The following is a 23,243-nucleotide window of genomic DNA, read 5'->3' as shown; positions in this document are numbered from 1 at the left end:
AGACTGCTTTTATCTATATAGTATATACTGGGAGCTTTGTATCCACCAGGTGCAAGGACTTTTTCTTGGGTTTCATATACATTGTTTTGAGCTATAGTGTACCAAGATAAAAAGTTGCTCATCATGGAATAACAAGCAATGGAAATTTATCAGATTGGGGAAAAACAGCTGAAGGTCAGCCAAAGGTCACTGTGAAGAAGCTGAAGATGAAATAAAGGGGATGAAGTTGGCAATCTTCTGACAACTGAAGACCTGTATTGCACATGCTCAAAGGATATTAGCATATATTAATGAGTTCTTGGAAAAGAATGAATATGTATGCCATTTCCAGGAAATATATCACATACCTGTCTTAACTGTGTATATGTAGAATCTGAGAGTGCACTCTTGATTTGTCAAGTCACCTGGTAGGTATCATGAATAAAGGAATGCCTATTTTTTAACACAGTTCTTCTGGACTTTCTAATGACAGAATAAATTTTACAGCAACCACTCATTTCTGATCTGTAAAAACAAGAATTATCTTAAGCTAAGCTGTAATCCCAGCACTACACCGGCTCACAGATATTAAAAATACAGACTCCTCTGAGGCATACACATCACAAGACTAAGCAGCATTGCTATGCCTGCTATACAAAAGAAAAGGAAATGCAGGATAAAATGATTCTCTGTATGAGCCCTTTTGCTGCCTTCTTCAGATACAAATCTAAAGTATCTAGATGATTCCTTACTGATTATGGCAGAAGCTCAGGAAGGGGGAAGGAGTATTTTCCCTGAGAGTCATCCAGAAATGATTTGCTAAACCACTGCCAGACAGGCCCAGCAGTGCAGATGAGCAGCCTGAGCTGCTGTTCTGCACACACACTGGTTTTCCACCATGTTGGAATGATTGCTAAAGCAGCCCAGCCACAAAAGACATCATTTACAGCACAGTGGACGGTCACAAAGATAATGAAGCACCCAGAGTATCTCTTGTATGAGAAAAGGCTGAGAGATTTGGGACCATCCAGCCTGGGGAACAAAAGACTGCAAAGGGATCTTGTCAGCGTTTCTGAATACCTCAAGTGTGGAAGTCATACGGATGGGGCCAGGCTCTTTTCAGACATGGGGCAATGGCCAAAACTGGAACACGAGAAGTTCCATTTCCATACAAACATACAAAAGAAATTACTTGCTGTCAGAATCATAGAGCACAGGAACAGGCTGCCCAGAAAGGTAGTAGAATCTCCTACACTGGACATATTCCAGACCCACCTGGATGCCTTCCTGCTCAACCTACTGCAGTGAGCCTGCTTTAGCCAGGGGTTGGATTCTGTGATCTCCAGAGGTCCCTTCCAATCCCTGTGATTCTATGATTTACCAGCCATTTTCCATCACAGATATATATAGTTGCACAAACTTCAGCCTCTCAGTCTTGCGCCAAACCACACTTGTGCATCAGGCTACTGGTTCAAATGAACATGAACACCAAAATCATGGCAGAAACAGAGACTCTCTTAAGGAGACAACGAAGGTGCAGAGCCTTGAGAAAAATTTGGCCTTGCTTACATGGAAAGTAATAATGCCTGCTGCAACTGCATTCACATTCCCACCTGTACTCTCTGCTGCTTTAGAAAATACTACCAAGACATTCTAAATGTGTGGCCTTCACAACTTACTGAACACATGAAAACAATTGCTCCCAATGCAATGTTTATATTATCAGAGCAATTACTAAAAAAATACGTGCCTTTATAACTTCCTACAAAGCATTTTTAGTTTGGATTATTTTTCTCTCTCAAAATAAATAGCCTGACGAGGCATTCAGTAGTCAGAGGATGGCTGAACAAAGGAAGTTGCCTGTATATAATCCAGGTCCATGCTGCGTGTATTTTAAATGAATTGGGCATTAAAGTAAACTTAGCACTAAATAAGCCTTTTGCAAGAGAGTCTATAGGCTAAAGAGCATATAAACCAAATTTTAAGAACCTTAATTAGGACTCAAGTTGCATTTAGACACCTGCTCCTAGGAGCAGCAATTACCAAAGGCAACCTATGGATCTTTGATTTCCCCTGAATTTTCTTGTGCTCAAATGGGTTCTTGACAACTCTAGTAGGACTGACCAGTGGAGGGTCCTGTTCCCAAAGTAGCCAAAACCTTCTGACAGTGCTGTTCCTTTCACTCTGCCTCCAATGGAACAAAACAGTGTGGTGTAGTCCCACTATTTTCAAATATCAAGAGGACCAAGTGCTTCACAAAATACAGCTGGTACACTTGTTTCTTTCAAATGAAAATGAAGAGAGCTGACCTTCTGTTGCCTCTCTCCTATATGCAGGCTCAATAGTTAGAGGAGACATACTCAAGTGAAAGATGTGATAACAATATTCTCTCCATACTGAAATAGCTCAGAACAACACTTCTCACTTGGCATAAGAATGCTGCATGCAATAACTCATACAATAAACAAACAAAAAAAATCCAACACTGAAAAATCAACCCAACCTACTCAAAGTGTTTCTGAACTACCAAGGAAAACTATTCCTTCCTTATTTTTACAGTGTCCCAGCTCAGTGTGCTATCTATTAAAAACAGATGGGAAAGAACATTACTTTTCATGTTGTGCAAAATAGACTCTTGGCTTAAATATCATCCTACACCAGACTAACAGTAGGGAACATGTCCCTGGTAGCAGCTTTTCAGAGCCTGCCAGAGTAGAGGCCTCTGATTTACAGGCTTTGAAGCTGCCTCTTAATGCTGATAAAATAAATATGAAAACAGAGAATGTAAACAGTTTCCAATGTATTCTCTATCTCTCCTTGCTTGAACTAAAGGAAACTCTTCTAATTGGGACTGTCATTACTGAGGAAAATATATCCCAGAGGATGATAAGGATAAAACCAGCAGGTGATACCTACAAGGCCTCTGCTTATGCAGAAGCCCCAGGAAGAAAGGGGAGCCATTAGAAGAAGCGCTGCAATAATTCAGTCTCCCTGCACTTCATTCCCTCACTTCATCAGCTGTGTGCCCGTTGGTACCAGTTGTGCTCTTGTTCATGAAATGGAGATTTGTTCTGCGTCAGAAGCGTCCACTGGGACACTGAAAAGCTCTCAGAGAAATTTCTCTAATCCATATTAATATCTATCGACTCACTCAGGGTTTATCTGAACAATCAAGAAGGCGAAGGCTGAAGGAATTATTCAGGGGATTATTCAACCTGTGCAACTTTCAGCATGGCCATCCGCCTCACTTGGGACATTTCATTTTCAGTAGAACCTTCCATGCTCTATTGACCTGAGATAAAAGAGTCAGGCACGCACTATGGAAGGCACAGACACCAGGCTTTGCAGTCTGCAGGGCTGGGTAAGAGAAGCCCAGATTCTCTCTTCTCCAAACAGAAACAGAGCTTAAAAATTCACCAGCTACGCACAGTTCATACAACCCTGTCCCCCCAACACATCTTAGCTTCTCATTAACACTCAACATTGATGGCCTTTTCAAGCCTTACACAAAAAAAGGGGGGAAGGTGGGGGGAAAGGCAAAAATCGAAGCCATAAAAACTGAAAAATAAGTTACAAAGCAGCAAACACATAAAACAGGCTGTGGTGAGTTTCTGTGACATTGCTTTTACACAGCAACAAGCCCAAGAAAAAACTCTCTGCAGAATCAGCTTTGAAAGCAGCTGGTCACCATCACAGCATAGCAAGGCTGTTTCATCAGTGACCCTCACCCACTAAAGCTGCAGATGGTCAGCATTAACCAGATTCAGGTAAAATGGCTAATTGTGAGGGTTTGTGCAAAATTTTAGTCCAAGAATATGTGGGACTTGCAATAGTGATCCAATATGATCTGGGACAACTGCTCTCTTTAAAGCAGGATAAAAAAGCAACTTTAAACGGGGTATACCGTTGCATGGAGTGAATACAGGCTGTGGCTGATACAGTATGCATTGCTTTGTGAGACTGAGCTTTGAAGCGACTCTCACAGAAATGGAAGTTTTGTAGGAGGTGACCTGTCCTATATCAGACCTTGAAAGGTTATAAAATACCAAAGCAACACTGTGTGTTTGCAAAATCACCAGAGTTAAATTACTTTCCTATATTAAAAAAGCCACTAACAGCCCATGAAGGGGGCAGAGTATCACAGAGATCACCATTAAAATGTCAACAGCTGATGCTAGCCACTCCATTTTTAAAATCTTGCCCTGGAAATCTCCATCCTATTGCTGTGTCAATGGGATCCCATCAGCTTTTTACTTTTGCTGCCACCTCCTATGGGTGAGAGACCAGAAAAAAAACATTTTCGTATCTGGTTACCAGACAAAATTTAAAGGCTGCTTTAAAGCTGCTTGGCTTAAAGGCAGCCCAGTCTAAGATGAACTTCAGACTCAGCTGTCAAGAGACTTCTAGGAACTCTGTAAGAAGCACTTTGAAGCACATTAAGGCCACAGTTCCAAGTACAGTTCAGGAGGGAGGAAATAATTTAGCATTTAAGGAGTAGCCCCCATAAGGTTTTATCTGTTATTGAGTCTTTGCTGCCATTAATACCAGCAGGTACATCATGCATGAAAGCACACGAGTCAACTCTACAGCACACACCAAGCTGAAGCGCAGGTTTCCCTAAACTAAATTCAAAGAGTGGGAGATGTTTGATGCCTCTCCTGGCAATCCATAGGGATCTATGAGAAAAACAGGATGTTCACTCCCCCTTTTTCCCCTAAAAGCATCTAATTGCTACAGACAAAACACAAATACAGAAACGTGGGGAAGATTTCTTTCTTACCACCACCACTGTGGACCACTTCTGGCACCTGGCAACACTCAGAGCAACAGGAGAATTCCCATCTCCTCCCTCCAGGAAAGTACCACTGCTTATGTTTCAAGAGATTTGCTTTCTCATTTGCCTATAAGCAAAAAAGATATTCTTCAATGAATGAGGGTAAAAATATTTTGTTTAAAAGCAAAACATGATGCAAATAACAGAGAGCTGCTAACCCCGCTCACCCATTCGTTAGCTCAAACTTTCCCTATTAAAGTTAACTCTCTTTCGCTTTTCTTTAGGCAAAGAAAAAGAGAAAACAAAACCAAAAGGCGACTTTGTCCCTCTTCCCATGTACTAATGTTGCACTTTGCTCCACATGCAACAACTACCTTTACTTGCAGAAGGTCTGGCTGGCACATAACTATGAAGTTAAAAGCAAATGCGTTCAATTTATATTTAGTAGTGAAATCGCAGCTTCTATTCAGAAATGAGAAGGGGTTTGCATACTGAAGAACTAACCTATTTTTACTAGCTTTACTAATAAGCATAACAAAGGGCACTTCTTCTGCCTACAAAATCCCATCTTCAGAGAAGTTATTTGAAAATGAAGCAGAAGCAATTATCTATTCTCAAAACACACACTTAATCCCTATATTTTATTAAGAGTGGGGGTTTTTTAATGATCTTGAAGCAATTAAGTTAATCATTATTTAATTTTAGATTTACGGAACTGAAGATTTACTTCAGACGCAAGCTCACTTTCCACATAATTTAGTCTTAGTAATTAGAGATGCACTTTACCCAGAGGTGGCTTGTTTAAAGAGTACTGTCTGATTTCACAAGCCCTGCAAACTATATGCAACATTCATGTAGAAATCTACGGACCAAAACTGCAAACCAAGAACATCCCTCAATAAAACCAGATTTAACAGATCGCAAACCAGCTCTTCTCAAAAATAAGTGATAACAATAAAGCCATCTAGACACCTATCCTGCAATTCAGGTAATCACAAAACATTTCCCAAACCCACCACTGTTTCTACCAGAGTTTAAAGATGTTGAATCATAGTCTATCCTGAGTTGGAAGGGACCCATAGCAATCATCGAGTCCAACTCCCAGCTCCATATAGGACCACCCAAAAATCAGGCAATATTTTAATCAGGATGTAGGGCCTGAATGAAAATGAATGTGTCTAAGAGGATGCCCAGCAGACATCTGATACTGGAAGTAACCAGAACTCCGTTGTTTGGACACCCGCAGAATTCTGCGACAGCCATATGAGAGAAGTGGAAATGACAACCAGGCATATAGGCTCATACCGTGAATGTAAATCATTAAAATTGGAAAAGACTTCTCTATAATCATTAGATCCAGTGACCAGTCCATCCCCACCATGCCCACTAACCGTGTTCCTCAGTGCTTGAATATCTAAAGGGATGCTGACTCCATCACCTCTCTGGGCATTCAGTTCCAATGCCATACCCTTCTTTCTGAGAATAAATATTTCCTAATATCCAACCTGAATATTTACCCTGCACCCTACACCATTCGAAAACTGCTCAACTCTGACCTACTTCAGAGAACTTTGTGCAACCGCACTGCTGACATCGAATCACACCAACAACTGTTAGTGAGCCATTCAGCAAGCTGGTAATGCTCTGCCTCAGATTTAGGTTTGTGCACAGTTAATGGCATCACTGCCAGTCCAGCTGGGCTGGCGTACTTCCCAAGGCCAATTTTATGTCAAAACGTGTTTGCTGGCTTTTTGGAGCAAAGGGTGCCATCTTCCACCACTTCTGTTAGAGGCAAGGCAAACAGATGACCAGGCAAGCATTTTAAAGGATTACATCACTTTCTACAGCACTCTCTTGAAAGCTGTCCAACAAAACACAACTGCTCAGTGTTCAAATTCGACTATTTTCAAATCAAGAAAAATCACATTCTCTCCAAATACTGAAACTTCAGATTCATTTCAAGATTTTAAAATCACTATTGTTAGGATGTAATTTGGCTTTCTGAATAGAAAGGGCCACATGAATGTGGCATCAATTGCACACGAGGTTTTTATAAAGACTGACAAAACATGAATCTAGAAAGACACCAGGACATGATGGATGTATTGAAGGGAGATTACTGAAAATAAAGTTAAGTAAAGTAAATTTAGGTTAGATGTTAGGCAGAAATTCTTTCCTCAGAGGCCAGTAAGGCGCTGGCACAGCTGCCCAGAGAAGCTGTGGTGCCCCATCCCTGCAGGCGGTGAAGGCCAGGTTGGATGGGGCCCTGGGCAGCCTGAGCTGGTGGGGTGGACAGCCCTGCCCATGGCAGGGGTTGGGGTGGGTGGGCTTTGAGCTCCCTTCCAACCCAAACCATTCTGTGATTGATTCTCAGCTATCTGGACTTCCAGAAAACATTAAGTAATATTTTTCTATGTGGTGTTGCATGAAGTAAACAAGTTGGAGACCTGTCACTTGGAGCTGTGACACCAGTAAGGATCCAGCCCAAGAGAGACGGTGACAGAACAGTGTGGAGATAAAAAACTGCAGACTTTCTGTGAGTCACTAACAAACACATTAAACAAAAAGCAATATCAGTTTGCTGGTTCATTTTCACCAAATGATGGCTTACGTAAAAAATAACAGCAGATGATGACAAAGTTGGAAAGCAAATTCAACAGAAATATGAATTGAGTTGTCATACAACAGGTACTGCAATCTTAAAGGCTGGAGCCACACAAGCAAGATAGAAAGTTGCTAGTATACATGCACAGCTCCACATGTAAAACAAGCAAGCCCTGCCAGATGCTGGAAGCTGGTAAGTGCCAGGAGCAGACAGGCCTGGATGCGCTCGATGAGCCTAGCACAGAAAGGCTGCAAGTCACCACTTAGGTGCAGGTGAGCAAAATGCACTTGCAATCCTGGGATGTATCCAGAGAACCATTTCCAACAGAGACAGGAAGTAAATACATAGGAAGCCCTGATAAAATGCCATTTGGAATAGTGCACAAGACAGACCACCTGTGTTCAAAAAGGAAGGTCTAGAAATAGGAGAGTCTATCAGAGGGCTTCCACACTGGGAGTATGCACGGTGATCTGCATGCACAACCTGAACAAAATGGTTTAGAGTGGATGCATTTGCCCCTGTAAGACAATAAAGATAAACGTCAGGAATGGGAATAAGCTGTCTAAGCCAAAAAGGCTACTGATAAAAGAACAGAAAGGAATCAGCTGACCAGAAGTAAGTTTCAGAAGGAACCAAACCAGAATAGCAATGCTCTTGATGAAGCTTTCAGAGCAAAAAACCCATGGGCTTAAGGAGTTACTCGTGATATTTGTCAGAAAGGCACTATGATACAACATTTGCTCCTTACAGTTCATGCTATTTTGGGGCTACTTTATCTAAACATTCATTGAAGGGTCTATGAAACAAACACCAAAAGCAGCTGGCTCACAGTGCTGGTGGGGTAAGTGGTACAGAATGTGGCTCAGAGAAGAAAAATAAATAAATAAAGCTGATTTACTGGGGAGACTCTAAATAGCTCAGCTCGTCTTCCTTGCCAGCCAAGGAGGCAAACAAATATCTTCTGATTTAAAATAGTAATTTTAGCAAAATAATTTACATTAAAGCCTTCACATGCCAAGCACAGTAACATAAAGTGTGCATAATAAAGGACTGCATAAAAATATTCAAATCCTGCTTCCCAGCATCCCCAAATACAGCAATCAGCCAGCAGAAACAATGCAACAAAGCATGCTACAGTTCAACAAATTGCATTGCTCGAACAAAGCTGCTCCTTGGAACAAGTGAATGTTCTGCTTTCGGAGTAATTCTTGAGCACTGCCTTCATGGCATTTCAGAGGGATATCTACCTTTTCTCTGTGTACAGCTCCTGTCATGCAGACATTTTACTAGAACTGATAATACTGAGGTCAAAGTTCCCATAATGAGACACTGCAAACTGGTAGGAGAAAAATATCTGGTTCAATATTGAGACTAGGCAGTGTTATGCAAGAGAGCGGGATTTGAAAGCAAGTTTGGTCTGACACTCTGATGCACTGGACTGCATGAATACTTGAGACCCCAGGTAAGAGAAAAGTAAAGAGAAATGAAAAGAGAATCTTTCCATTTAGGATCCTTATCTTCTCCCACTTATTTATTTAAGCATAACCATGAACTGGAAATATATTAAATTACTGCTTGTATGTCTGCCAAGATTCATCAAAAACATTTATACAGTATACTGAGCACAAAAAAGTTACATTTGATATATATATTTCTCCATTTCAAAAAGAACCTCTTTCAATTAAATATACATGTGCGCACACTTAAATGCTTATACAGTTTCTCCTGCATCATGCCTTGCATTGAATGCAATACGATAACTCCCCAAACCATGTCTCCATCAGCTACTTTGGTATCTCAGGCTTTGAAAATATTCTCAGCACTCCAGCATTCAAGGTATACAAGACACAGAGTTAAATGCATCCACTGGGTACCCAGTTCTCAAAATAGAAGAACTACATACTACATACCCAGAGGACTTTGTGTTACTCTGTTTCCATTTGCTGTTCAGAGGGAAGGATAAAACTGTTCCTATATCATGAGATGTTTCCTCTTTTCCCTTCTGCTCAGCCTGGCTAGACATCTCACCTCAGCATTAGAGTAAGGCCTTTGGTTTTTATATGCTCTCTCTCATTTTTATTGGATTTGTTAGCTTCAATTTTAATTACGTTGTGTTATGTTGTATTTTGCATTCTGATGTTTTATTTAGTAAGTTAGTTTGTTTCTCCTCACCTCAGATCGTTGCTGCTGTTTTGATTTTAGGCCCATCTTCCCTTTTCCCTTTCCCAGAGCATGGGTCCATGAGTCCCCCCCACCCTGCTCATCACGTTACTGGGCCAAACCAGTCCTTAAACCATTGACACCAGTACAACTTGCAACCAAACCTTACAGCTTTAAGGTACTTTGTAAGATGGGGAACAGATAAACAAGAACAAAGCAGGTATCTTTATCTGTGTCCTCCTGGCTCATTCAGTTTCTATGTTCATTCTGAGCAAAATTGGGCAGCAGTTATATCTAATCTTGTCTGTATCTTCCTGTGGAGACAGAGCTCTGATGGTTAAACATCCTCCAGCAGATCCAAATATGGCAGATAAAACATGACTGCCCTCTCTTGTATGTTTTACCATTCTGCTGGGGATTAGTGCTTCTGAATGGGAACATACATCTGAACCTTAGTTGCCCCAGTTGACAACTCAATGCCTTACTTTAAAACCTCTGATAGATGTGCATTCTTGTAATGCCTTCTTTATGTTTGGGTGTTTGGCTTCTTTTAGGGTAGCTGGAAAATTCTGGTGGAGTTTCCTGTGAACTGCTGGGATTGAAGGATATGCACAAGATCCCTTCTGCAGCACCAATAGCTGATAATATCTGGAGAAGCAAGTGATGGCTGACATCAAAGCAGCAAGATTTGCTAGATAATTAAGGTCTAAGCTGAAGAGGTTGAATTATTCTCGATTAAAGAGGCTATAAGACTTCCAATACCTGAGACTTCCTAGCAACAGAAACAGAGCAAGTCCTCAGCAAGTTAAATCAGATGTCTATGTGATACTGCAGTGCTTAGCTTAAAAACTTCTGTTTCACTGCTAGCTTCCATCCCAGACCCACATCCATACTGGGATGCCTTCCACTGGGAAGCTAGAGCTGCCCTCTTTGCAAGAGATGGTGGGTCAGTGGGCTCTGGGGACCAACAGGCCATATGGGATGCCAGTTAGTCCCACACAAAGCTGCATGTCCCTTGAAGATCCCTCTCCCCACTGCCAACACACAAAGTCCCGCTATCCCTCTGCAGTGCATGGAAGTCTATTTTCCCCATCTGTGAAGCAGGAAAATGAGTCACAGCCAGGCTAAGCAATTCAGAGACCAGACACATATCCTTCCAGGCCCCTTAGAGGCACAAAACATCTCCCTGAGCTCAGCCCTACAGATGCCTCTTCTCTCTCCACACTAAGTCCCATTTTACAAAGGACTGCAACTAGGGTCATGAGTCAAGCTGGCTTGGCTATAAATACTCCCAAATACCATTCCTCATCCGCCTTACTGCTTCCCACATGACCTTTTGCCTCCACACTCTGCAGACCCTTCAAGCTTCGAAGTATTTGAAAAGCACCCATAGTATCAGCACCAGCAACCTGCTAGCAGGAGACAGGCACAGTCCTGAGTGGCAGCTGATGGATCATCCTTAGCTGTTGTTCCACTCCTCCTGAGTAGGCAAAACTACCTGTACTGCTGTTTATTCACTATTCATGGTTCAAACACAAGTGAAATTAAAAGGATGTAGAACAGCAATCTAGTTAAGAATTTTAATGAATGCAAACAGCATTTTAGAAATAAAATCTATTATAAAGCATTTGCAGGCCTAATTGGATACTTACTCTCTGCCCAAAAGGCTTTTAAAGAAAGCTTTAAACTTCTGAACTTCCACAGATAAGATTTGAACAGGCAGTGACGGAACTCACCACGATGCTGTCACATCTCATTCAGTAGTACATACAGGCAAAGCTAAATACACCTGTACTCGAGAGCCCTCCCAGGGGCTGTGGCTGGCCCACCTGCAGCAGGTGGAGGAAGCCTGCCCAGATCCCTCTCTGCTCTCGCCAGTCCAAAATCTGGCAGCAAAGGTAGTAAGGCCACAGCTCAACCCAGCCAAGAGAGTGACTGGAGCAGGTGCCAGCTATTTTTACACCTACGTAGATCCACACTTGACCTGCTGCTCAGTTGGAGAGGAGAAGCGGCTGCAGCAGCAGCGATGAGGTGACAGCCCCATTGTAGAGAAGGGATACTGATGGCCAGGATGCAGCCACAGCCTTGGAATGCTCAGCAGGCTGTAACGGGGTGACCTGCTCCTCATGGCTGTAGCAGACTGGCTTTAAAGAGAATTGAAGTGAACCCAGAGAGACATTTTAAAAATAAATAAGTAATAGGCATTTTCATACAGGAAAGATGGTAGTGTTCAGTCACACCGTGAATAAGGATGTGGGTGGGGAGCAATTGTGAGAAGCATTCACAAGCAGGTTGGGCTTACATCTGTCAGGAATGAGAACAAGGAAGGTAACACCTCCTGGGCCCCCCTCCAGCTCCACCTGATGTAAGCCAGCAGCTGCTGTGCACCTGCGAGCTGCCAGAAAGGCCCACTGCCCTCCTCCCTGCACATCACCCAGTGCACAGCCCTTCTTGGCAGCAGCAGATTGAGAGCAGCACACACCTGCTTTGGCTGTCTCAGCATTTCCACATACTGAAAGGTATGCACTTTTTGTACACAAAAAAATGTGTCCTATCTGGTAGGCCATGGAAGCCATACTCTAATCTCAAACTAATCTGAGATTAAAACTAATGTATTAAGTGATACACCAGCTTGTGCTCACAACACAGATCTCAAAAGGCTATTCAGAATGTAATGGCTAGCTATGTGCAAGGAATCCGGCGTATGGAAGATCATCTGCAAATTGAGAATTACTTCAAAATCCATCTCAAGTGTGTCACTCTCCTGCTCTGAATATCTCAGTTTCTAAGATTAGAGATCTTTTGGATGATTATTCATCCCCTCATCTCACACTAAAAAAGAGGCCAGAATTACTCTATTCCAAACTGTAACTGAAGCCATTCAGTGCAAGCAGCCTCCCTATCAAGGGACCCTCTTTGCAGCGAGACCTTTTATAGACCTTGGAGTTTGAAGGAGGCGCTGATTGTCTTTTTTTCCAGAAACACAAGAGCTGTGCATTCTCCCAGTCTCTGAGATTGCAAATGCCCACCTTCTACATCTGCCGTAATTAAACCAACTTCTCATGCCATTACCCACCTCAAGTCTCTTGCTCAGCATTTGCTCTATTCCCACACTGCATCCTCAAATCAAACCAAGATAAGCTATTTCCTAAGGTCAGCTGACTTGTCTCTCCCTCAAAATCACTGCAGCCAAAATGATTCTGGTATCAAGCATCTTGCTAAATATCCAAAAGATCTCTTGTAAAGGGAAAAGAAAAAAAAATGTAGACGTCAATGCATGTGGATATTTTTAGCACCTGAGTTGTTCTATATTTATTCCTTTATGTCTCTCTGGAAAAAAAAAAAAAAAAGAAGAAGAAGAAGCATGATTTCTGATGAAGCATTACCAGAAAATAGTCTACTGGCAAGGCTGCTTTACAAACCTGAGCTTGATGAACACTGCAACATGCTTGTCACACTACCCCTTAATCTCAGGGTTAGGAGTGCACGCAACATACACCAGCATAATCTTTTTGCCATTCTATTTCGATGTAACCCCTTAGATTTATGTTTTAAAAATGGGAGCCTGTAGTATTTATAAAGGCCTAAATTGCCAGTCCCCGTGAAACATAACTCTTAACTCTTGTGTTTAAGAGCTGTTTGGATGTGGTACTTATGGATATGATTTAGTGGAGGGTTGTTAGAGTTAGGGTACTGGTTAGGCTGTGGTTGGACTTGATGATCTTCAAGGTCTTTTCCAACCTGGGTAATTCTATGATAACCTCAAGAAACTTTCTGGGTTAACTGTTAAAAGCAAAGACAAACCACCACCTCAGCCTCAAATCGGCAGCAACAGCAGCATCTCGAGCAATATTCAGGCAATAAAAGATTACTTCTCTCTTCCTTATTCTGTATCCTTATAGCTGTCACCTTCTTGGCTCAAAGACTCCTGTCTCATCACCTCCAATGCTTTTGCTCCAGTACCCTCATGCCCCTGATCATCAAAGGCATGGTTTATTTGTGTGGGAAGAGATACTTCTGATATACAGGAAAAGCAGACCGAGTTATAGAAGCTACACCCAACTGTAGTACATTTTCACTTAAAGAGAAAGAAAATAAATTAAGACAGGATCTTATATTGTGAAAAATGGGAAAATCAATTGTGTTTTGAAACTTGCAGTATTTCAGTTTCCTGCTCTAGAAATATATCAGTTATCCACCCACGGTTATGGTAGACATTTGAGTTATGGCAGAGTTTTTAACATATTGTAACAGGAAAACTTGGGAGTAGTGGAGGAAAGAAACTGATTGTATACCTACCCCTATCTATAAACTGGAAATTTCCCTCTACTCTGAACTCAGAGGACTCAATCTTCCTTTCAGATATTCCCTACCTGTAAGACAGGTGTATCACATCACTCAGCTGTACTCTCCAAGTGTTTTTCCAGCAGGCATTACCTACATATAGATAGTTCTCTCATCCCAGAATATAGCAATACACAGCAAGGGACTCCACAGCATGAAACTAAACTGGCAGTAGCTCAGGGCACACACATATGACATAAGTAAGTTTGGTCAGTGGCAGGTTATTACTGATTACTCACTTGCTTAAGACAAGTACAGCTGTGGGAAAATGAACTGAATAATAAATTTATTCTTATTTCTGGGATTAGAAGCACTTAAGCTCACATGACAATTCTTTCTTAGATAATTTATCCACCTTTTGTGAACTGGATAATCTTTTCTTTAAAAATGGACTGAAGTCATAAATAAGCACAGCAAGAAAAGTTTGTCCAGGAAAATGCATTCCAAATGAGAAGGGGTTTACATTGATGGTGGTTTATTTATTTATATTTACCTCTGTCAGTGTTCCCTTCTGCTATATTATTTGTTATCCAAATTAGTTTTGCTGCTTTTGTTAACGTTCTGGTGTCAAACTGACACCGAGCACTGAAAGGTCAACAGGTATCTAGGTATAATCCATTTGTAATTACAGTCACTCATGCACCCTTCTCAGTATTAGAGCCCTCCAACGTGCTTCTCTGAGCAGACCCCTGAAGACATCCTAAAGGTATGACTGATTCATTAACCAGAGCCACAAATACTGACTCGCAAGGACACCTCCAATCTACAGAGGGGATCACTACCAGGACAGCAGTGATGCAATCCAAAGATTCATATCCAACGCATGAGCTACAAAAATAACTTCTTTCAGAGGAATAAAGACTACAACATGACCTCCAGCACAGGCAGTTTTTCCACAGGGAGAGTGGTGAGGTGCTGGCACAGGTTGCCCAAAAAAGCTGTGAATGCCCCATCCCTGGAAGTATTCAAGGCCAGATTGGATGGTGCCCAGGGCAGCCTGATCTATGCACATACTAGACTTCCTTTGGATGAAACTAAATCAGAAGTTCCACCCTGAACATCACTCCAAACCAAGGCCCCATGGGGGGGGCTAACTAAGCAAGGAGCAGGGCTGCTGACTTGTGAGTACAAGAGGACTGGCAATCGGTATCACAGATATGAAGACTGCCTTCTTAAAGGCAGGGGTAACATGGCAGACAGATAAACAGATCACTAAGCGCATCATCAGCCCTGCTCCCAACAATGGGATATGTACACACTGGAACTGGGGTCATCACACAGGACATTCTGAAAGAAACATCAGTCTCTGGCATAACTCCATGCTTCCCATTCCCAGACTCTGCAGGTAACTCCTGTGGGGGAACATGCACAGAATAGACACTTCCCTTTGTTCTTTCTGCTCCATGGCCAGCGCCAGCAACCTCCAACATTATTACCTCTGATTCCACCCCAGGTTAAGTGTATTGCCTTTCTATGACTACTGCTAGGAAAGAGGGATGCATACACACCAGTTAAAGCAGACTTACACAGCTTGGGTCTGCTGAGAGCCAAACAAACATCATCAAGTCATCAGTCTGACTGGAAAGGCTGTCATGCTTTTAAAAGCAGTTCCACAAGGGCAGAAGATTGTTATTGCTCATAGCATAGCAAGCTGCTAAACTGCTAAATCCTCCAGTCCTTGCCCTGTACAAAAGACCTGTGACCAAGAACATCTGCACACAGCATGTTCTGCTAATACAGCACTTCTAGGGCTTCCCCACAAAGAACCTGACATATCCCCCCAACCTTCCTAGCATAGTAAGGTAAATAGTGATAATATGGTAAAGGCACTACACGCAGCAACACTTTCGATCACAGCTATATCTACCTGATCATAATTTGAGCTGTTTCAGTTTCTTTGGAACAAGGGGGAATGGTTTAAAACTAAAAGAGAGATTTAGATTAGATGTCTGGAGGCAGCTTTTCAAAGCAAGGGCAGTGAGGCCCTGGCACAAGCTGCCCAGAGAAGCTGTGGATGCCCCATTGCTGAAAGTGTTCAAGGCCAGGTTGGATTGGGCCCTGGCAGCTTGATCTAAAGCCTGATTCATAACATACTATATTAATGTAAGAAGCTTGGAAGACAGCTTTGTAAACCTGCACTCACACCCAACCCACCCACCTCACATCGGCTCATCGCTGGTAGTAAGAACTGAAGGTACTGCTATTTTACAGATGCCAGTCACTTTCTTGTGCAAGGCCCAGGTTGCTAAAAATTTCACCTGGTGACAGCAGAGAAGTGTTATGTTTGGTGGCATGTCTTGAATCTTCATACACAAAAACTCACTCCATGCCCAAGCTTGTCCACTAGGACCAGAGACAAAGCAGCAGCAAAACTTTCAACAAAGCTGTTATTTCTGACTTGATCCCTGAGTAAGATGTCCAAGAGGGAGAGATTTTGGTCATTTGGATGCGCTCGTGGAGCAGGTGATGGTGAAAAATACCAATCTCAAGACTCTGGAGGAGATTCAGGCAACAGGTTAAATGGGTCACTCTAACAAGAGGGAAGATAAATTAATTGTGTTCCCACAAGAAGCCTGCACAGACACCAATTAGTGACAGGGCAATTATATGCTGGCATCTGTCCCTGTGAAACAGGGAAGAACCATCGGACATTTCCTGGAGGAATAGTCCAAAGAGTAAAGGTTAGTGAGACAGTTTTCCTTCAGACACCTCTGCAACACGTGCACAGAGAGGGCAATGTGACTAGAAAGCTAGCTTGAGTTTAAAGAACAGTAAGTAAACGTAAAGCTGAAGCCTGATCCAATGACCTGCTCCTGCTAAACTGTACATTTGGTCAGGGCAAGCACAACCAGCCATGACTCCTAATAATGTGCTTCCCTCTTCTAAGCACAAGAATCCACAGAGACCAGCTCCAAGCTCCAAGCCAACATCCAGCACCACACTGCTGGGAAGAGACTTATTTTCTCCTTAAAAGCATTATGAGTACTATGTGCTGTACTGCAGTACTTGTTTGTCTTAATACACTTTTGTTTCAGATGCCTGGTAGAAAGGTGCCATTTTAGCCCTCTCTTTCCTACAGTACATGCTTTTGTTTTTATAGTTATAATCACTGTAACTACTAGAAAAGACAGAGGCTGGCATGTATATTTAAGCAACTGATAAGGACAGAAAAGCAAACGACATAGTTCTTTGACTTCTAGTTTGAGCAATATCCTGAGTCTGAACATTTCACAAGGGTATATTTTCCCCTTCTTCCAAACACAACATTTAAAAACCTCAATGTTATCAAACACTGAACTAGTACAAATCAGCCTCTTGGGATCTGAACCCGTGGGCTCAAGGGCAAACTTCTGTAGAAGCCTTTTTGTTCTTGGGTGGACTTTGTACTGATTCTGAAGTTATAGAGTTTAATGCAAGGGCACAACTCTGTTTTAGCACATACCCTGTCAAGCAATGTTGCCACTGCTTCTTGAGGCAATGCTATTTTACAGTAATTATTTGTTGTATTTCTATACTTTCCCAGTCCTTGTACTAGATGCTCTCTGAACTTGGTGCAGATGCTCCAAAGACGAGAGAAACAGCTACAGAACAGAAGGAAAAATAAATTAGGCAGTTCACTCCTCTTTTAGGGGTTCCCAGCCAACAGGGAATAGCCAAACTGCGTGACGGGATGAAAAGGCAATCAAAATGTAAATTCAGGACTGGGTAGACCTGGAAGTGGCTCCATCTCTAAAGAGATATGAGACAGACCTTCAAATATGATGAGGGAAAATCCTTTGCTGTAGACTTAAAGACTCTGTGTCACACACTCCTGTTTATGTTTGGACAATATTCTGAAGTCTGGAGAGAGAACTAATATGAGCACAGCTAATCACTAGGCTGATGAATCAGCTCTCCAATGTACATCCTCCTTAGGGAGAGAAGAGAGAATTGGCAGAGGACAGTGCTGCAGAAGACAGCAATATTAAGAAACAGCTGCTGAATTTGATGCAGAAGCAGAACACTGTATAAAAAACACTTTGGTGCAGTATTCTTGGTGAAAATCATCATCCCCAGTGAAGCATATCCCACAGCCTGTAAAAAGCAAACACATTTCTTTAGGATATCCAGTCACAGCCACTTCCTTTCCAAATCCAAATGCTGGAACAGCAAAGCCCAAGGCTTTTGGTACCATACATTCAAGTAGAGTAGCAGTGCGACAGAAAACACAGCAAAGATCAAGCAAAATCAATGTTGATGAAATTCTCTCCAGGATAGTAGTATCAGCTGTGCACAACAAAAAGCAGTGAGCTTATAACGCATCGACAGCTCTATTTCATGAAACCTTCACTGGTTTGAAGACCATATTTTGTAGCAACTTGTGGTCAAATGGCCTCGAGTCAGCACTGTTAGCTTCACATTGTAATATTTAGCAAGATTATATGCAAAAATAAACTTTGTGGTTTTTAATGAGTTATTTTATAAAAACCTTAAGCCACACTAAAACAAGAGATCAAATCTCCAGGTAGGACCATACACAGCCCAATAGATTTGCTGCAACTTGTAGAAGTAACTTTAGGTGTTGCACACCTCTTCCGCTAATTGAGGCATAGGCCCTTTTCCTTTCTTCTCCTTTTCAAAGCCAAGCTCCAATACCTGAAAAGCAGCAGTCAAAAACTGCACAGTCAAGCCTTACTGTGAAACAATCTCCCTATGGACTTTGAGGCTACCATTAATTCACCTTAAACACTGCTTATGAAGCATCAAAGTTAAGGGAATGACAAGCAAGCCATTACTCATAACTACCCGTAACTATAGGAAAAAACATCCTCCTACAAAACAAATTATTTTCTCATTGATATAGCTGATAGACTGAGTTTAGGGACATCACCAGCCTCTTCTAGTTAGAAGATTCCCAAAAAGTTTAAGTTGCCAGTTCTCCACTTAACAGACTAATAGGCTAGGCTGGGAGAGGGATAGCTCAAAACTCCATCAGTAAACCCAAGACCCACTGAGAGCCACTGCTGCCCCTCAGCATATCACCATATGGCTCTTCACTCCAGGAGCAGGCACAGTACTGGAAAGATGTGAAACAGGAGCAGCGAGACACAGCAATCTCCTGGGCAGTGATGGCTACAGAGCAAGCAAGACAGAGAGGAAATATTGCATCCATATGTTCCCACATAGAGCTCCCCTGGACCCAGCACCAGAGCTGCTAAGATGACCAGCAGCATGGGGGCTGTGCTCACACCAGCAGCCAGCTTTGCCCTTCATGCTTATCTCTTCCTATCAGGCCACACTCATTTCCATATCCAAATAGACCTCCAGGAGAGGCTGTTGCAGATAAGGGCATACAAAAGCAACAGTCACATTTTTTCCTCCATTCAGATGAGCTGAGAAGCCGGGCTGCTTGTTCATGTACGAACTGCACGTAGCTTAACCTTTTAATTTTTCTTAATGCTTCACACATGTCCCATCAGGGCATACTACAGTTTTAGTTATTTCTTCTTTTTTCCACACAGCCGAAGAGAGCTTCCAGTCTGCATGAAAGACGATGCCTCAGTCACTGCCAGCAGGCCTCTTATTTATTGTTCACTGTAACTTCTCCCTCCTACCAGCAACCAGAGACTGGCTCACTAGATTTCTGTGATGACAGGTACAATAACATGCAAGCAGATACCTTTTATTGCGTTTCTGGACACCTGCTCTGAAAGAGTTTTCTGTTTCTGTCCGCTGTCATTTGAATATGTGAACGACCTCCCAAAGACAAGCAGCAGTTTTCCCCAGAACACACTCAGGCACACTGTCAAAGAGAAGGGCAGAAAAATGCTCCCATTTCCTCACACATCTTTCAGCGCTGCCTTTGTGCATTGAAAGATCAATAGCTTCCAAGATTTATTTCAAGCCCCGTAAATTCTAAGACTTAAAACAAGTGGAGCTATATAGTTGTAGTCTGAATAAATCTAATGAATTCAGACTGTCTATCAAGTTTCTTTATGAATACCAAGTCCTGTGAATCGACACTGCTGATTTTTTCCACCATCTTACTTCCAGGTGACCAAAAGGATCACTCTTCCCCCAGAATGCCTTGTTTTGAGAGGCATGTGGAAGAGCAAAAAGGCAGCTATCTTATTCTAAATATCAAGGCACTAAAAACAAAGAAAGAACTCTATGTACATACTTAATTCCCTAGGCAAGTGAGCCTCACGACTTGGCTTTACTTCCTTGAAAGGAAGCTGTAAATGGAGAACTGTATTAATAGCGTCTCAGAATTTGCTCAATGGTTTTCAAACTGGTCCATCTCACCACCCAGAAGGAGTACAAAGATTAAGTCCTGGGGCAAAAATAACCACATCAGCAGAAGTCAGGACAGTCCTCAAGCAGAGAAGAGGAGCAGTAAAAGGAAAATTTGTAAGAGAGGTGGAAGAAGAAATGAGGGCAAACAAAAGCTGAAGAAGATGCAAGATGATGGTCAGGAAACATGAGGAGGAAAGGGAAAAGGAAATGGCCTGGCTGTAAAGAGAAGCTCATATAAACAGGAGAGGGGACAGTCATGCAACTGCCTTGCCATACACAGGTCTGCCTGCAGGAGCTCAGGGATAATGCTCACAGGTTGAAGAGCGTGCACGGAGGAGCTATGCACACAACATCAGCCATCAGAGAATAAACATTTAGCTGAAAACCCAACAAGAACTCCTGTTTCAAGGAGAGGAAGGAAAAAGAAATCCACTGGCTTCTGGATGAAAGCAAAAATTCTGGTCAAATGTCAGGTACATCAGCAAAGACAACCAACCCCTGGGCCAACCTACAAGGGCCAGGTTAGTATTCATGGCTAATCATTTCTAAACTGTGTCTGGACACTTCTCTTGGAGGCAAGTTGTAGTTCAAGTACAAAGTTATGAAATGTGGGATTAGACTGGAGACAATTCTTTCAGCCTCCTCTGGCTTTGGGCACTTAATCAAGACCCAAAGAGGTGGGTGAAAGAGGTGGGGGCAGGGAAAGAAAGTAGAGGTAGAGAGAAACAAAGAAAGTATGTTGATAATCACAGATTTGCCTGGGTTGAAAAGGACCACAATGATCATCCAGTTTCAACCCCCCAGCTATATGCAGGGTCACCAACCACAAGATTAGGCTGCCCAGAGCCACATCCAGCCTGGCCTTGAATGCCTCCAGGGATGCGGCATCCACAACGTCCTTCGGCAACCTGTTCCAGCGCATCACCACCCTCTGGGTGAAAAGCTTTCTCCTAATATCTAACCTAAACCTCCCCGTCTCGGTTTAAAACCATAATGAACTAATGAGGAAGAACAGCCTAAAAAGAATGTAGTATTTTCATAGAATCATAGAATCACCAAGGTTGGAAAAGACCTAAAGGATCATCCAGCCCAACCGTTCACCTATTACCAATAGCTCCCACTAAACCATGTCCCTCAACACAACATCCAATTGCTCCTTGAACACCCTTAGGGTCGGTGACTCCACCACCTCCCTGGGCGGTCCAAGAGAAAGCACAGTGTACTTAATCATTTTCTTTCTTCTCACTGAACATGTGGGAAATAAACCGGACAAGAGAAACCAACTCTGTACAGGAGAACGGGGCTAGAGATAGAGGAGGAAGTTTTGGGTTTTTTCCTTTGTTTCAGAATATTTATTCAAGGGTGATTTTTTTTTCAATTGTGCAGTTCTTAGCACCAGAGATCCCAGGTCCAGCTCACCCTATGGCACATTTACCACCAGGTGATGCATGATGCCTCATAACAGTAAGGCAGATAAATGCTCAACATGCTCCCAAGCCACATTTACACTGAATAATTCTTGCAGATGCCAAGAATCCTTACAGCCAGTGACCTCATCTACAAATGAAATGTATAAACAGGTGCTCTTTTAAAGCCACTATATTCCTTCACATGCTGCCTCTATCAATACAGCCATTGTTTACTCCACTGCTCCGAGCTACGTGACAAGGTACAACAGTGAAACTCTACCTGGATTTCAGTTCTGAGGGAGAATTGGATGTGTGCAGGCATGGTGATGTATGCAAAAAAGAAAGGAGACACCAGGATGTGAGGTATCAATGTATGAAAGCACAGGAAGCACAAGACTACCAGTGTGAAGTGTCTCTCACAGCAGCCCTTCAGCAACAGCTCTGGGGTGATGTGATACAACCACATCAAATTGGATTCTCTGCATATTGGCACAAAGACCTGAACATTGTAGTCAGGAGAAGCTAAGGAAGTAAACTGTATAGAGCAAACCTAAAAGTACTGATCAATTTATTAGCCACAGAAGCTTTAGAACAAGTTGTTTTGTCTCAGTTATAGTTCCATCAATGAACACAGCAAGGAGGTTGGTTTACTGCAGCAGAGTGAGCTGCCGTTGCCTTTGCTGGTCAGTGAGAGAGATCAGTTATTTCAGCAGATCCCAGCTTACACCTGTCTTTGCTCTAAAATCCACGAGCAGAAAAACACACGTAACAGGAAGCTCTCAGTGTGTAAATATAAGGTAAAAGCTTACACTTTCTGCAGCTGAGCACTACCATTAACAACAACAAAGGCAGAATACATGCACGCCATCATTCCGCGTATATAAAAAGTCATAGGCTAAAGCTCAACATCTGAGGATAAATATGACACACAAAAGTCTTAGGAAATCAAAAACAGGACTTTTTTTCCTGCAGCTCTCCTTGTGCTTTCACCTACATTCATGTTTCGTGCACTCAGCCTCTTCATTCCAAGACAAAAAAAGAAACAAACATCTGACAGCCTCTTTGCCTCCCCCCCTCATACTGCCCCCCCAACCTTTTCCTCCTTCAGTCCCAAACAGTCTCTCTGCAGCTGGTGCAATACTACCCTGGATCAGCTCAGTGACCTGCACCGCTCTGAGCTGCGCCAAGCAGCACTCACTGTAGAGATTATCAGGAAGAGAGACAAAAATGCTCTTAACATAGAGATATACTCAAATGACAATAGAATTACACAGTGAAACTGAGTGGGGTCATCAGTGGGGTACAGTCCTTACTGAACACTGAGGCAGTTTACTCACACCCCACACACTTTTAAGTGTTAAAATCTCATATTCATAGAAAATAAAATGTATTCCTTCTCATGTGTGTGTTTTCCCCTGCTTCCAGTCACTCTGCTTCTTGGAGCCCCATTATTCTTGTTAAAAAGAACAGTCCTTTTAATCTACCTGTTGCTTTTCAGATTAATTTCACAGCATGCTTTTATTTCAAAAGAAATAAATAAAACCAAAGCAAAAAAGACAACAGCGTCTCACTGTGAAGGTAATAACTGCCCAAATATGTCATTTGGAAAATAAAATCTTTCACCATATGAAATTTTTAAACAGAAAGAGTAAGATAAGGAAAGCGAACAGTGGGATCTTGAGGAATAAGGCTTTTT

The 23,243-nt window shown here is 42.3% G+C and overlaps 1 protein-coding gene across 3 annotated transcripts in view; it reads right to left on the bottom strand.

Moving 5' to 3' along the window:
- The window catches only part of AGPAT3 (1-acylglycerol-3-phosphate O-acyltransferase 3), an 88,682-nt gene that overhangs the window by 46,250 nt on the left and 19,189 nt on the right, over positions 1 to 23,243 (bottom strand). Inside the window, exon 2 of one of the 3 annotated variants that reach the window (XM_015883777.2) lies at positions 4,760 to 4,880. The exons of the other annotated variants lie outside the window; for them this stretch is intronic. The gene's annotated coding sequence lies outside the window, so the exon portion shown is untranslated. The remainder of the gene's footprint in view (positions 1 to 4,759; positions 4,881 to 23,243) is intronic. 3 annotated transcript variants of the gene reach the window in all.

The sequence above is a fragment of the Coturnix japonica genome, chromosome 1 (assembly GCF_001577835.2).
Source record: "Coturnix japonica isolate 7356 chromosome 1, Coturnix japonica 2.1, whole genome shotgun sequence".
Classification (NCBI taxonomy): domain Eukaryota; kingdom Metazoa; phylum Chordata; class Aves; order Galliformes; family Phasianidae; genus Coturnix; species Coturnix japonica.
Note: the sequence above shows the minus strand (reverse complement) of the source record. Positions and strands in the feature narration are given on the sequence as shown.